Source organism: Motacilla alba, chromosome 7 (assembly GCF_015832195.1).
Source record: "Motacilla alba alba isolate MOTALB_02 chromosome 7, Motacilla_alba_V1.0_pri, whole genome shotgun sequence".
Classification (NCBI taxonomy): Eukaryota; Metazoa; Chordata; class Aves; order Passeriformes; family Motacillidae; genus Motacilla; species Motacilla alba.
The window spans coordinates 22,466,484-22,480,482 of NC_052022.1; the positions used below are offsets into that span (position 1 = coordinate 22,466,484).

Consider the following 13,999-nt stretch of genomic DNA (forward strand, 5'->3'; position numbering starts at 1 on the left):
TTACTCAGAGAGGAAACTGAACTCCCCTTGAAAGTCAAACAGTTAATCAACTCAGTGCACTGAATACCACTTCGAAAAGGGTCTGCTGCCATTGTGTGTGTAGCCTGGCTGACAGCATATTACAGTATGTACCTTTCACATGATCCTTTGATCACTCCTTGAGCCCATTTCTGAGGCTACTTGCAATGACTAATTGAACCAAATAGTGTGGAATTAGGACACTCATACTAAACCCAATAAATCTCCCGATTCCCTTGAGGGTGTTTACTTTCTGTGCTTTGCAGCCAGAGCGCTGTGCTGAGTTTCTCTCAGACCCTGCTTTGGGTATGCACAGCTGCTGGGTTTTTGGGGCCATTTAAACAGAGCTAGGGTGAAGATCTCATTTTCAGGTTTGCCCTTCAAGGTACAAGACTGTGACTTTACAACTTAAAAAACAGCACAAGTGTGTAAATTCAATAGATCTGTAGTTAAAAGTTCTTGGCACCTTCATGTTGCAGCTGTGTGTCTACCCAAAGAAACCACTTGCTGTAATTCTATGAAATTGATATATCCCTTGGAAGGAAGAAGAACCTGCAAGTAGATTTCTTATGTGTATATTTGGTAACTACAAGATGTAGTGGAAGCACTTCCCTTACACTGGAAGTTTAGTTCAAGCACATCCATGGAGCCACTGAACACACTGTGGAGGTCTGACCAGGAGATGTGCTGAATGAATTAGGTATATTCAAGCAGATCTTATGATGCTATGGCTTTGATTCCATGGAGGTAGAATGCAAGGTGACAATGAATCACTTGTAATGGAAAACAAACAGCAAAATTTAAATATTCCTGCATATTATTTTTGTAGTGCCACTTTATTCTGAGGTCTGAAAGTGAACCCAAGTGAATCCAACAAGAAGGGTTCTTGTTGAAGATTTTGGATTAACTGAAGCAGGCTGTTGCAAGTTAAAAAACCTTTTGAATGCAGCTGCTGCCAGACCCTTGCAAATTATGTTTTTATTAAGTACCAGCTTTTGACATTTTCAGTATTATAAAAGAAACAGTAAGCAGACCAAAAGGAGTAATACACAATGTCAGTTCATGAAAAAAATGCTGTGAAGCTATAAAAGTGTCTTTTCTGCATGCTTTATTTAATAGAAACCAAAATAAAATAAAGTGTGAATCTTAGGCATTGGCATAGGTTGTATCATAGTGCAGAAACAGTATGCAGAGCCAAACAGCTTGATTGGAGCCTGGGGTGAAAAAAAAATGGCAAGGACACTTTCTGGTCAGGCAGATAAAAGAGCATTGACTATATATTTCATTTGTGTTCCTTACTTAATTTCTTTTCTCCTTTCCTTATCTTCACACCTTGTGCTCAGGCAGACCAGCAGCTCGTTTCTAATGAGAAGGCAGTCATCCAAAACCCAGCTTAATGAAAATGCTGCATTGCACTGGATAATTCCTGCTGTACACTGCTGAGGAATGAGGTGTATGGCTTTGGGAGCTTCTGAAACAAAGTACCTGCAGTGCTTTTGAGATACTACTATTTTGTGTCATCCAGACAATCTGGAATACCTGGAAACACAGATTTGTCTGAGAGTTGCCCTTTACAGATTTTTATATAGTAAAGTTTTGAAGAAAATGTTTTCAATTAACATTGCATCTTTTTAATCCTGGAGTTTATTTGGGATATAGTAGCATCCCCATATAGTATGTATGGAGGAATCTGGCCCTACATGTACTGCTCTAGTCTCTGCTTGCTAAATATAAACTTTTCACCACAACAGAAAGATCCAAATGCTTTTTCCATTTGCCCTATTCCTGTTCGTATACATTAATTTACCTTATAAAAAGTACATAACTTATTCCAGATGTATTGACACTCACTATTGCAGTATCACACTTCATATGCAAATGAAATACATACAATTTCTGGGAAATTCAAAGTAGCTGAAGTGGTATGTTCAACAACAACTCAAGATGGTACTTCACAAGAGGACAGAGAACTTTTTATGACACATATTTTAAATGTTACATGTTGCCTAGTTTGATATTAGACATTCTCATTCCTATTCTTGCATTAGACTTTTTCTCAGTTGTAATATTTAGAAAAATATTTATTTTATTATCAGAATTTATTCTGATACATTTTCATGTTCTTTTAAAATAATTTATATGCATAGAATTTTATATTAATTTATATTACAATATTTGGGAAACTTCATAGTGCCACCTACTGCTGAAAAGCAAACTTTTAAAAAACTTGCTAGTTTGGGTACCTTCAGATTAAAGGGCAATGTAAGAAAATATCTGTTGAAAAAACAACTTTAAAACTTCTGAAAAATGTTGGAGACAAGTCCTGACTTGCCCAGTCGGCTTCAGTCACTGAATTTCTGACCTTTCAACCAGTGACTATTTTGACCGAAACTGTAATGAGAAGTGACTCTGAGGATCTGAGATTTTGAGGTTTTTTGATGTCACATTTGTAATAAAGAATTTTAGTTTAAAATCAGTCCCTGTGACATCCCTAGGAAAACACTGAGGAAAGGAATTGGTGAAGCAACATCTATTTTTCACTCAGTGGTAGGAAGACATCCTCTGTTTTACAGAGATCTCTGCATGAAATGTAAACCATGCAGCCTGGAATTAGCATCACATGTGACACAAGTTCTGTTCCCTTCTTACATCACAGAGTCATGAGATGGACCATAGATCCCTTGCTAATTGGCATGAGATGGCATGTTTTCAGCCACCATGGCTGGCATTGATCCTCCCTAACCCCTACCATCTGAAGGTTAGATGAGGCTAACATACAGTCTGAAGTACAGTACTGGTTCTTTGTGTCTTCATGGAGAAGACCCTGTCTCTAGGACTAGTGAAATAGTTACCATATGCCCACAACCTTTGCCTACATCCCAGACATTAAGTATGGGTTATGATTTTGTTCCCAGGAACTGTGGAAATACAGGAAGTGGTAGGACTTTGTACATGAATATGAGTAAGTAGAATATACACCCTTAATCTTCCTGAGGAAAGTTAATCTTTCAGTTTGACTCAGAGGAGTCAGGAGCAGTTGATTTTCTGCTGGTACGTGTCTCATCCTGAGAATAAGCTGGCATTGATATGATTTGAATGCGTGATTGTCAGAGTTGCTGTCTTGTTACAGCTTGATGAATTAACCTTAGAAACCAACTTCCTTTCATTTTGAAAAATTATTGAGAACAATGTATTAAAAGAGATAAAATACTACACAGGGATGTTTTAGCTATTGCTGAGCAGTACTTGCACAGTGCCAGGGCCTTCTCTGTTTCTCAGGCTGCCCCAACCGGGAGCTGACTGGCGGTGCACAAGGAGCTGGGAGGGGACACAGCTGAGACAGCTGACCCCAGCTGACCCCAGGGATATTCCAGACCATATGATGTTGTGCTCAGTATATAAAGCTGGGAGAAGAAGGAAGGAAAGGGCAATGTTTGGACTGGGGGTGTTTCTCTTCCCAAGTCACCAATACTTGTAGTGAAGCCTTGCTTTCCTGGAGATGGCTGAATGCCTGCCTGTCGATAGGAAGTGAATAAATTCCTTCTTCTGCTTTGTTTGTGTGCATGGCTTTTACTTTCCCTATTAAACTGTCTTTATCTCAGCTCACAGATTTTCCCACTTTTAACCCTTCTAATTATTTTACCCCCCATCCCACTGGGGTAAGTGAACATGTGACTGTGGGGCTGAGCTGCCCACTGGGATCAAACCTTGACAGTCCTGTTTTGGTGACCAACTTGGGGCTCAAATGCTTTGAGGTAATGGCAGGTTTGGTCGGAGTTTGCTAGACTGAATTCATAGCTTTTAGTGCTATTTTGCTATCAATTGGTGGGTGCTATGTTTGCAATAGGTCTTGCTTGCCCTGCTGCACATTAGTCTAGAGCTTGTTAGTGGCTTCTTTTCACTCTGGCTGTTTGCTGTAGGGCTGTGGGGCTTATCATCCTACCCAGCTGTGCCTGGGAGCATTTTGATAGCAGCCCTGGCAATGTGCCTGGGCTGGCCCATGGCCTGGGCATCACTGCTGGCCCAGACAGGCTGCAGCTCCAGCGTCAGCTTGAAGTGAAGGTACCTGACCTGTGGATAAGTCCCTGCAGGAGCAGGACAACCTGAAATGTCTGTGATTGTGGATAAGACCTTGTTGGAGCGGAAGCATCTGTGGCCATGGATACATCTGTAGCACAGCAGGTACATCCCTGGAGAGACTGTGGCCCTCGGATACGGCTGTGCTGGAGGAGGTGCACCTCAAAGTGACAGTGGCTGTGCGTAAGGCCAGGCCACATCACCCGTACTCTGCAGAGACTGTGGCCCATGAGTACACACACTGGAGCAGGTCCACCCCTAAGGGACTGGAGTCTCTGGGTAAGTCCACAGTGCTGCAGAGGCAAGGGCAGGAGTCCAAAGAGAGATGGAAAGTGTAATGGATGCACCTTTAAATTGTTGAAAACTATGATCTGAGTTACATGTTATAGGATTGCTGTAGCAGGAACCACTGCCAATGGAGAACACGCTGTGCAAGAAGTGGAGCACTTGCAGCAGTGACCCAACCTGAGCTGCCTTTGGTGCCCAGTAACTCCACACAACACAGCAGCTCTCTGGTCCTGAGTGACCACCAGAACAGAGAGAGCCTAATGTCCTGCTCTAAATGAATTCAATGGACATTTCACAGCTGTTTTATGGACATTTTACAGAGAATGATACCTGTGAAGATATCAAAGGATGGGAAAGAGGAAGGTGGCTAATGAGGATCTATTGGATAGTATTGGACCTGAGCATGATGTAAATAGTAGGAAATAAGGTGTGGAGATGTACTAGTTATGACTGGGATAGAGTTAATATTCTTCATAGTGGCTTGTATGGTGCTATGCTTTGGATTTGTTATGAAAACAATGTTGATAAAACACTAATGTTTGCATTTCTCATGTGACACAGGGAACACCTGCACTGTGACCAAGGAGGAAGGATGAGCACTCTCACCCTTGGATAGGTATTTTCCTCATATGCAAAGTGCACGAGTTACAAGTTAATGAATTGCATGTTATGAATTAGAGAACTTGTGAGTTAGAAACCTCATGACTGACATGATGAATTAGTGAATTCATGAGCTAGACTAGTTTATACAAAGAGGATTGAGCCCCTTCTTCATTATGTTTGCTTTCTTTCCTAAAGAGCTTATAAAATAAAGTTTAATTTGCAAAATACATTATCCTGTGAATTTGAGAGATCCAAACAGACCATGACAGATTGAGTGGTCTGTGGCCCTTCTCCCTATTGCCTGTCCAAATATTTTAAAACAGAGGCAAACAGGCAACGACTAGGGATCCTCCTCTGACAGGAGTAGGGGAAATCCTTCATAACACTTAAGTTCCATGTGCCTTGTCTACCCTGCATTTTGTTTTCCTTTAAGGGCTTTGCCAAAGACTTCTGGTGGCTGCTTTTATTTTTCAGGGAAGTTATAGTCCACCGGGTCCTTCCCTCTTGTTTCACTCACTGTGGACTATGGACTTTAAGTGTTAATGTGTGTCAGCCAAAATAATTAAAAGCAATGCACGCTGTATCCCAGAAAACTAGAAAGGTTGCAAACGTGCTTCTTCCGTCACAGAGAAATCTGCAAACTCAAATCACAGTCAGCAGGAAAATGAATAAGCTATTTGCTAATACCATGAGCAACAAAAACAGCATCATAAAAATGAAATTATTTAAAGTGGCATTCAAATCATGCAGTCATCATTGATTTAGTTTCCAATTATACAGAGGTAATTGTATTAACAAACTGCCTTATTCAGTTTGGTGGGAAAACAATTGAAAGTTTTAGTGTCCTAGCATCTGCAAATAATAAATTATATGATCTGTGCACCCAATCCACCTAGTGCTAATGCTTTTTTTACTCAGGGCATACTACAGTATCAATATGCCTGAGATGAAAGATACTTCTATGACTTTCTGGAGCCAAGACATTTCTGGAATAAATCTAGAATAGAATAATCATTCTAGAAATAAATATTGCAATTTGCTAAAATAGATAAAGGAACTTATTCCAGAATTAATGATGCTGTATATATTACTATTTACAATACAGGTTCAGTTGTTTGAATAGAAATGTTTGCAGCCTGCATTGCATTGAATATAGTGGGGAAGAGTTTTAAAAGACTTAGTTTGTGACTTCGGTTGCTGAAGCCAGACTAACTCTAAATAAACATTTTACTAAGACTCTAAAAGCATCATGGGCTTTAGAGTCAGAATCCCATGTTTGATATGATGTTGAACCGCCCACTATCCTCCAAGTGTTGGAATACAGTTATGCCATAGGTGAGCTGACCCAGCTTCTGCCTGCCTTTCTTTCCCTTTAAATTCTCAGACATTCCCAGGAGTCTAATTTTTTCTGACCTACACACTGTAATCGTTCATGGATTTTTGTTGCCCCTTCCACACCCCAAAAAAATCCAGCAAGTGTGAAAGTGAGAACAATGGAAAGTCTCCTTGACTTTCATTTTCTGATGCAAGAGGTAAGACAAGCACTGGTAGAATATCTGTTCTATCAAAGTATTTTAGTATACTAAATCTATAAAAATAGAACTCTTAACAGAAACTGTCTTTAATTTATGGTTTGTTCATAATCTCTTCTAGGGAATACCTTCCTTATCTTCTAACTCTTCATTCTCTGTGTCCTCTGTAAAAAAAGTGTTTGCTAAACAGGGGAGACCCTAACTTATTTACTGTTCTGATTTTCAGAGAGAATGGGACAAGCAGGCTGCTTTAACACCCTTTATTTTTTCTTGCCTTTTTATTTTTTTCAGATTTTCCTCCTGATTGTCACATGACATGGGAATATAAAACATTGTTTACTCCCTCAGCCTCTTGTCACGCCCCACATATTCTCCTAGTGCAGCAGGCAGTTCAACTAAACAATCTGCTGTCTCTATTCACACTGTTCTGCAGGAGCTGTACTTGAATAGGAAGCAATATCAAAGAATCAGTGTGGTCCTTAGCACTGGACTGGACCATGTGCCTCATTTTTATCTAAATACCTGTTAGAAACATTGTCTCTGGGAGCAAGTTTCTGAGAAGACAAAACCTAAGCTTGATTCTCAGAATATGTAAATGCAACCCTCATTTTTATGCGCTCTGGGGATCTGCTACCAGAGTAATTTTGTGGCTGCTCAGCAGCAGCAACAGCTAACAAAGCAGTGTAGGTATCTCTGGCAGCCCATGACCTGCTAACCCCTTTTTTCTGCTTTCTGTTTCCAAGTAGCTTGTTCCAGAAGAAATTATCCACTATGAGTTCCCCTTAATCACCCTTAAAGGTCTGGAAAAGTTAAACATATGGACATATTTCCAAATAAGCTTGGTCTTCAGCCAATTATTTTTTTTACTGCCTTTTTTCAGAATTCTTTCTCATGTATGTTTTTCTTTTTGACAGTGTTGGGGACACAACAGAATATTTTAGGCCTAATTGAAAAAGGAAATGACTTAACTTGATGATGTTACAGGTCTCCATGTGGAGTCTAAAAAGACATTGCTCTTTTGCCTTGCCATATCCTGTGCAAACTCACACCTAGTTGCCAAGGAAGGACAGCTTCCCATAATTTTCTTTTCCAATTCATACTTTTCAAGCTATTTATTTCACTGAAAGATTCTTTGCATTATTTGTATACTGTTTATCAATTTGCCTTATTCTAGATCAAAACAACCACTTTTGAGTGCATCATTTCTTTACACCTCATCTATAATTCTTCATTTGCAAGTTTTTGACACGTACAATTGTAAATGTCAGCAGAGTTCTGAAGTTCACTTCATGATCCTTTTGAAAATATTTTAAAAAGTCAGTCCTTACCCTCATATCTCTCACAGCCCAAACATCTCACAGTTCAATGGATCCTATGTCTTTGCAGCTCTGTATTGAGGTTCCAGTATCTACTGGGGTTTCCAGGATAAGGTAAACCACATTTAAGAGGGAGAAGCTGATGTGGGAGCTGGAGTGGCAGTTTGGTAGCTGGCAGAGCGAGGCAGCGGGGCTGTAAGCAGCCTGGGAGCATCCCAGGGAAATGGCTTGCTCCTGGCAAGGTGTCAGCAGCAGCAGCAGCAGGATAGAAGGAGGCAGGAGACACAACAGCACTGCAGATGTGACTGGCAGAAGACTAGTGTCAAATGGGACCAACACGACCCACCCCAAACGACTGTATTCCTCATTTTTGATTCAGCTGCAGGGCTGATAAGGCTGCCACTGTTCAGAGCTAATTGTGCTCACAGGAGTTGCCCTGTTTGTTCCTGGAAAGCCATGGAGCAGTGGTGCTGCTTCTGCAGCCCCTGAATTACATGAGGGCAGCTGGTAAGGAGCCTGCAATGCACCTGCACTGCAGCACCAGCACTGAGCTGGGCAGTCAGCACCTGTGCTCAGGGCACGGCTGTCCTCAGCAACTCATAGCTGGCACAGCAAAGCCAGCTGGGACTCATCTTTCAACTTGGATCTTTACAAAATATGATTTGATACCTTTTTAAAAAATCTGCTGCATTGCATATGCTGCCTTCTCTTCAGCCATTCCTTTTATAAATCTGTCTGAACAGAGTTTACACTCAAGTTTACAAATGACAAATTTTTTAATAAGACTATAGTATTTTTAGACCGTGGCCCTAGAACTTTTCACATACTGAGCAATCACCCTGCAATTTTTCTAGTAATACTCACTAGGAACAGAAATTATGCTTAGGAGAAACTGATGCCAAGTACCACACCTTTTCCTTGTGAAAACTGGTGAGATGTTTTGTTAATATATGTTTCTCAGCTTTCCACATCTATTGTGGTGATAATTTATGTTGTAATTGCAATAGGTGTATCATGTGCTCCAGAAACTATAGCAGAATGCAGCTACTATCCCAATGCAGCAAACATAAAGGATTGCCTGTATTCATTTGCAGTTTCTTAATCAATTGATTAAGAATCTGATTTTCCATCAAGCTCTCTGTTTGCAAGGTCACAAAGGCTGCTTTTCTTAGCGTGCAGTCTGTGTTACGTTAGCTCACAGACTGTTTTCAAGTGCAACAAGAGCTGGAGGTGTGTTGCTTGATGGAAACAAGTCCACTGACTGTGTATGTTTTTCTTAGGTGAGCTGATAATACCAAGGAAAAAAAAATAGGCCTGGAGTAGCCCTCATGCTATAATTCGAGATATTCAGGACCTCTGTGAGTCTTATTAAGTTACAATGAAACAATGAAAATGAGAACTTTTCTGAATGAGATTTTGCTGCAGTTCAACTCTTTGTCTGCTAATATAGACACTAAGTTGGCTGTATTAGTTGGCTAGCTTTGATAAACTAAATTGCTGGGACTCTGCCTGATTTCCTTGCAAAATGTGAAGCTGTTTTTAAAGAGATTTGGTGAGAAAACACAGCACAGTGAATTTCACTAACTTCAGCTGGCTTGTAATGGAAAGGCCCGCAGTTACCCTCAGGCACGAACTTGATTACATGAAGAACAAAAAATCCAAAATAAATCACATGCTTTAATTCTAAATTACATTATTTGATGTAATAAGAACTTCCATACCAGATAAAATCTAAATTAGTTGTCTGCCAATAGTAATTCCCAGATGTCTCTGAGGAAATTGGCCTATTCTTCAACCTCCTTTCCCCCCTCTGCAAGTATAATTGATAATTATGTAACAGCCTGACTCTAGGGGAAGTTATTTTCTAACCTCAGGCTGGTGGCTGATTTATGCCCTGAACTGTGAACATTTATATCCATTATGAATTTTTATCAGGTCCAATCTAATTCCCCGCACAAATGTATGAATATGTATGTATAACCTTTTACTGAATCCTGCTCAGCACTTGGCCTCAATATCATTTGCCAGCATGTTTCACAGGCATATTACTTTTGACTTTAAATATAATGCCTTTTACTTTCATTATGACCATCAATATTTGCTTGGGGAATGTATCAGTGGTAGTGATAACCCCCACTATCCTTTTCCCCCAGTAACTGCCTGCTCTGAGCAGCTTTCAAGCCTCAGCTGGATCCTGTGCGCCTGTGCTGGACCAGAAGGTAACAATCTCCAGCCTGCCTATGTTTCCTGCTCCATCCCTCTTCCCTAGTCCACACTTCACCTTTTACATTATGGGTTGACGACAAGCAGAAGGATGATGCTTGCAGTAAATGAAAAGGTTAAAGTGTCTTTAGGACTACAATCACTCTGCTGCCATGACTTCCTGAATTTGCAGGGGTCATTTCCTTTTCATGTCAAGAGAAGAGTTTATTTTGGGGAGAAGAAGTTGTTTTGGACTATGGGAAAGACATTAGTTTTGATTTGTGTTGGGTCAGGTCCAAGAGGTGCTTTTGTAAAATACTAAGGAGGGAGGACTTAATCTTGGGGTGGGCTATTACAGCTACATTTTATCCCAGGAAAAGGGTCAATTATTTTTGATTTGGAGGAAATTTGTTATACCTGGTAAAAGAAGGTTTGATTAGGAATGATTCTGAATAGAAAAGTAAGAACTGTTTTACCTAAAGTCAGAATTTCACTGAATGTCTTCATGGGCTGACTACTGCCATGATAAGAATAGCTGGATTTTGACTATAGGCAAAAGAAGGGGAGACAGACTGTAGGGAAGATCATGTAGAAGCAGCAAGAAAAAACTGTGTTTTCCTTTTTCCTCTGAGTCCTGAGATATTATCGGTGGCACCTGCAATGAAAAAAAAGACAATTAAGCCAAGTTCAATGGTCCATGCATGAAAAAATATGAGTTTGTGAATCCTCATAACACACTCTCAGGAACTATAGTGAGGAACTATTATTGGGCAGAAAAAGTTCATTTAAAAAGAACAGGGATCTATGCAAAGCCAAAAGGGACATGTGGGGTGGTTACAACAGACAGTTGGCAGTAACTCCATACAGTGATCACAGTCAGTATTAAGCATCTGTGTACTTAACCACAAAACTTCAATTTTGGTGTAAATTCTTTAGCTTGGGAGTGAGTGCTGAGATATGGTCTCTTGTTGGTTCATTTAATTATATAATGAACAGCTTTGAAGTTTTTATTTGGATTAAAATTTCCCTGGAACTCAAGTAATTTAGATCTGAGGTTTTGGCTCTAGTCCCTTCCCAGCTTGTACTCAATATAAATTACTCTCCTAGAACCATGACATGTTCAATTTATCCTCCATTTTAGATGGTTGAAAAGTGCATGCATAATTCTGTGCATGCCACACTTTCTGTAATCTACTGTGACGAATAGACCAAATGACTGAAACTGCTAGGTAATACACTTTATTTTAGTCATGAGTCCACACCCAGCCGTAGTTAAAATAGCAGGCATTTGAATTATTTGATTTGAATCAACGCCAAATTCGATCTTATGCAAACACAGAAGGAGAGAGAGAAGAAGTCCCGGTATTAACCCAGTGATTGATGCGTGGGAACATAAGGCTGTAACAAGCAGCAGTCAGCCAGTTGTAACAAAAGGAGTGGACCACCATGAAAAAACTGACAACTTTTCATTGGAGCTGCTGTGATTGAGGGGTTGGGAACATGGTGATACTTTTACACCTAGATAATGACCACAAGAAAAGTAGACTCAGGGACCAGAATTCCCCAAATTCCACCTTCTGTCAAAAACAGTGGTCAAGCTCAGTACACCCTTCTCCACTCACGCTGGGAGGATTTCCATGGTGCAGTACAATAGAAGATAACAAATATTCCCATTCTGGAGAGAAAACCAGAAAACAGTTATATCACACCTGTCTGAGAGAAGTATATATTTTTTCATTATCTAATTCCTAATAACTCTGTCAAATTAAGAGCTGTATCCAGAAATAATGAACCTTGGTGTTGAGTTTGCATCTCCTGGGTCAATCTGACTTGCCCATTAGGGCCATGAGTTTAGGTACAGGGAGGCAAAGTCACCTGAACATTCCCCAGGAGAAAGGAGGAGTGCCTAGAATTTTGTCAGCATTAGAAATCCCACAGGGATAATGACATTGAGGATTATTTTATACTCTGAAATATTACTGTTTTTCTAAGGGCTCTTTTTACTATGTAGCAAGGCCATGTTTACATAACCAAATGATAGGAAAGGCAGCCAAAACAACTTTTTAGCTACATCTACTAATTCCTGTATTCAACTCAACCCAGCCAAAGAGGTTTCTGGGTAGTGGCCTTGAAAGCTCGTTACTGCAGTTCTCTTTACCCACTGGTGCCCAGAGAGGCTCTGAATGAACTTCCTCTGAAGTTACACATGGAAAGGTCCAACTCCTTGTAGCTCTTTAAGCGATTTTCTCCTCAGCCAGAGACCTATCCCCTAATTTGATGCCTCTCAGTGAAAATTTTTTCTCTCATTGTCATGCCAAACGGTTGTCCGCTTTGTTAGTTTTTTCACAGAAAGGCACCTGTTCAATTTTAGATACTGTTCAGCCTGTTCCACTTCAGTGGTCTGCGCTACTCCTCCGAGAGCCCTGAGCTCTCCATATATTTCAGGCTGCCAGCTCTCTTATGTGCTGTTCCCCAGCAGCCAATTTTGCTCGGAAGCTCTTATGACTGAGCCAGCTTCCATTCCTTCATAAAGGGATACCCTCTTGTTATTGCAATTGAGGAGTTCCATAAGAGGCTTTTAATGTCTCCAGAGTGTTGTTGTGTACAATAAAATCCTGAATTAAGCTTTACCTAACACTTGTTCATGCAATACTGATTTATTGGCAAATTGCATTTATTTCTCCTGTTGACAAATACTTTTAGGTTTATTTTTAATACCACAATTCCATGATCAGATTAATATAGGCTCAAATAAAATGTTATATGCTTAGTTTGAGTAACAGGAGCATTTCCAAGCCTGAATCACTAATATGTACACTGCCATCTTGTGTCCTGAAATTCTAGATAATATAAAAATGCACAATATACTTAAAGCTTTTCACAAAACAGGAGACAGCTATATGAGTGGAATCTGCAAGGCTATTAAAGGATCTTTATTGTAATTTCCTTCTCTTTCTTGTAAAATAGTCATTAAAATAGCAAGTCTGATTGATAACTCTAAATCCATCTGTTCTAAGGATCTATTCCTTTTAATTAGTGATTTGTGGGTAACCCAGTGGAAAAAAAAAAGGCTACAGAGAAAATTCTGCTTCCGACAAGCCACTCTCTTTTCCAGCAATAAGGTCCAATATGGACTCCAAGGTGTGGCTCTGTTGCAAGGCAATCTCTGAGCTGGTGTGGGGTTCCCAGAGCAGTTCTATGCCAAATGTTTCTCTTCTGCCAAAAGGGAGTATGATAGAAAAGAGTGAAGACTTGTATTTTTAGCTGGAATCTCTCCCTTTGGAGCAACCATGGTCCGAACACAACTAGATCATCACTGAGCCTGCTCCAGTGCTCACCAGAGGACTGGGCACCTGGTTGCAAGAGGACCTGAAGTGACATGTACTTACAAAGTGAAGAAAGTGAATCTAACATTTCTGCCCCACAGTGTTTATTCAAAATTGGATTCAAAACACAAAACCAATGACATTTTGGTGGATCAAATAAATACTGCATGCTCTTTCTCTAAAAAGGATCATTCCTTCATAACATGCTAATCAAAGAAGCCTTTTCATACATTCATACTTCCAGTTTCTTTCACTGTATATAAAATTTAGCTCTGCTTTTTTGTTATGTTTTTATTAATTTTAGCATCTTTCTTCTGTTGTTTATCATTGCAAATGTGTAGGAGCAGTCTCAAAGAGTTTTCAACAATGGCTCTATGAACCCCCAAAGATTTACTCCATGCAGGTGTTGTTGCCTGAAACAAGCATAGGGAGCAAGATAGGGAAAATGGTGCAAAATCAAATACTAAGCTTAGAGACACCTGGGGCAGGGCAGAAAACAGTGAAAGCCTATCAAGGTAATAGATGCCAAGGTAAAATGGCAGAGAACATTAGCAGGGGACAGAAGCGCTCTCGGCCTTACCCGCTCGGACATTTGCCTCAGTTAGTGGCTTTCCATGCAAAAATTTTTTCTTTCCAC

At 40.1% G+C, this 13,999-nt stretch overlaps 1 protein-coding gene across 1 annotated transcript in view; it reads left to right on the top strand.

Annotated features, from left to right (window-relative positions):
* The first annotated feature begins 4,019 nt into the window (after positions 1-4,019).
* Positions 4,020-13,999, top strand: part of AGPS (alkylglycerone phosphate synthase) — a 70,391-nt gene continuing 60,411 nt past the window's right edge. Inside the window, exons 1-2 of the mRNA XM_038143013.1 lie at positions 4,020-4,374; positions 4,945-4,999. The gene's annotated coding sequence lies outside the window, so the exon portion shown is untranslated. The remainder of the gene's footprint in view (positions 4,375-4,944; positions 5,000-13,999) is intronic.